Raw genomic sequence first — 2,958 nt, forward strand, 5'->3', positions numbered from 1 at the left:
TGACCAGATGAGTCTGCATATAACTGAAGAATATATGTAATGCACCGCACTTCTTCCTGAGATGCTTGTCAAAATAGCAATGAGTCATCTACAAATAATAAATGGGATATACGAGGTGCACTCCTACAAACTGCCACCCCTTAAGCCTTCCTTTATGTTCTAATTTTTCCAACACAGCTGAAAACCCCTCTGCACATAACAAGAATAAGTAAGGAGACAATGGGTCTCCCTGTCGGAGTCCTCTCGAAGGAATAATGTTCCCATAAGCTTTGCCATTAATATAGACTAAAAATGAGGCAGTAGAGACGCAACACATCACCCTCTCAATCCATATCATAGGAAAACCCAACATGACCATTATACCTTTCAAGAATTCCCCGATCATAGGCCTTACTTACATCCAATTTTAGAGCTAGTGACCCCTTCTTCCCTGATTTTTTACAATGCATAACATGCAAAGTTTCATATGTCATTAGCACATTGTTCGTTATAAGTCTGCCTGGAACAAAAGCATTCTGAGTAGGGGCTATTAGCTAGGGAAGTATCTGTTTTAGTCTGTTAGCCAACACTTTTGAAATAATTTTATAAATGACATTACAAAGGCAAATTGGGCTAAAATTAGAATTTTTTTCGGGAGATTTCACTTTTGGAATAAGAACTATATGACTGTAATTAATTTTAGGAATCATGTTACCCGAATTTAGAAAATCAAGAACAGCAGCAATCACATCATCCCCACAACATGCCAATATTTTTTATAAAAGAGAGCATTCATACTGTCTAGTCCAGGAGCCTTTGTTGGTCCTATTTGGAACAACGCTGCTTTAATTTCCTTCGCACTAAAATCACTGGACAAAACATCCTTGCATTGTTGAGGTCACCTTTGAGTTACATTTCTCATTTTAGGGTGTTTGAACATTATATTTAGAGAACTCATTCATATAGTTTTCAGTTTTTAAATAACATTGTTTAACGACACTTTTGTAAATATGTTAAAAATTGTAGGCCTTGCCTAATATGACTACACATACAAAGACCAAATTGTAGGCCTCACCTGATGAGAGAATTTTCTCTCTCTTCAACTAAGATAATAATATTTTGACTATACTCATCATTAAAAAAAAAAAAAAAAAAAAAAAAAACACGTACATGTACCAAACACACAATTATGTTTTTTCACATTTTAAAATATGTTATTTGAAACATAGTACCAAACAAATTTTTTGCATTATAAATACGTTAAACACGTGTTTTCATAACACTTTTTAAATCATAGTTTTAACATCATTTTGTATAAAAATATTTGAAATTTGCTACCAAATAGGCCCTAAGTATTCCACTAGCTAAGCCGCAATTGCAAAACGTAGAAATCACAATAACATTACCGTTGGAATTTTTGCTTTTTATCTCTAAAATACCCTCAGCTTTCTAATGAACTCTCCATTTTACCCCACTCTCTCACCACAAAATATTTATAAGAAAATCATACGGAGATAAGCAATTGCATGCAATAATCTAACCACAAAATAGTGATAGCCACATAAAATCATATAAAGATAAGCAAATTGCAATGATTTAACCCCAAAATACTTAATCTAAACTCCTACAAAGATAAGCAAATTGCAATGATCTAGGTCATGAGTTTAGGAACTAGAATTTTTGGGTTTACGGGGAGGGATGTGTTTATATTAATTAGCCATAAACCTCTAGACTCTAGAGTTGCTTTGGGGTTACAGGAAGAAAGAGAGGGAGGGTGAAGAAATGAGTGGATAGGGTACAATTATACCAACACTAATGCACCAAATCCCATCAGAATTTTGCAGTTAAGCGTGTTTAGGCGAGAGTAGTACTAAGATGGGTGACCTCCAAGGAAGTGTTCATGTTGCATCCCTTTCTTTTTTATTACCAAAAAAAAAAAAATAGCTGTGGAAGATTCTAGAGAATAATAAGAGAAGGAAAAAGATAAGATTTTTATGGGAATGGGAAGAAATGAGTGGATGAGAAAAAGAGAAGGAAATAAAAGGGAAGTGTTTACATTGGTTTCATGTGTCAGTTGTAATGTTACTATGTAAGGCAATGTACAAAAATAAAAAAATTAAATTAAATTAAATTTCTACTATTATTAACACAATATTTTCACAATAATTTTATAATAATGCTTAAGTGAGAATTTATTGATTCTTATCTTAACTCCATCATACATCATTTTATTATTATTTAATAATAGCTTGTCAAATTAAATTTGTTGTGAAATTTTTATACAAAATGTTGTGTGCGTAGATTTAATCAAATTTGATAATTAAAACAAATAATTTCCATATATGTATTGTCCTTTATGGTAATTTATATTTCAAACCATAAATTTGATAAGTGCTAGCCAAACATTCAGATTTTTCAAAAAGCATTTTTTAACAGCTTTTACCAAACGCTTTACTTTTTTAAAAAAACTTAGTTTCATACCACACTTTTTGAAATTGCCACTTTAAAAAAAAGCATAGTATCAAAAAGTTGAACCCAAACTCACCATTTATGTCGTTTTATTTAAGTATTGTGTTTCGTTTTTCTTGTACGAAGTTGCATGTATTGTTTAAAAATTACACATTAATTGCAGTAAATTTTAACTGCAAATATAAATAAATAAATACACACACACGCACGGGCGCATGCATGCGCGCACGCGCGCGCGCGCGCGCACACACACACACACACACACACACATATATATATATATATCTTAGCCAACAAACGTGCGTTATTGACGTGATGGTTACTCCACAAATTCTTAGGTGGGGTAAGGGCCAAGGTTCAATTCTTAAAGTTAGGATTTTTATCTCGGATCAAATAAACATTGTAATATAAGCATTTCTCTTTGTTTGTTCTTTTTATTTTATGAAAAAATAGGCAAAAAATAAATCTATAAGCACATAATTGTCAAACTTTTATTTTTTATTTTTATTG

General features: G+C 32.0%; 1 pseudogene; it reads left to right on the forward strand.

Moving 5' to 3' along the window:
- Positions 1–1,772: 1,772 nt before the first annotated feature.
- LOC112008900 (5S ribosomal RNA) lies at positions 1,773–1,891 on the forward strand (annotated as a pseudogene).
- Positions 1,892–2,958: the final 1,067 nt, after the last annotated feature.

This window comes from Quercus suber, unplaced genomic scaffold (assembly GCF_002906115.3).
Source record: "Quercus suber isolate HL8 unplaced genomic scaffold, Cork oak 2.0 scaffold_144, whole genome shotgun sequence".
Taxonomy (NCBI): domain Eukaryota; kingdom Viridiplantae; phylum Streptophyta; class Magnoliopsida; order Fagales; family Fagaceae; genus Quercus; species Quercus suber.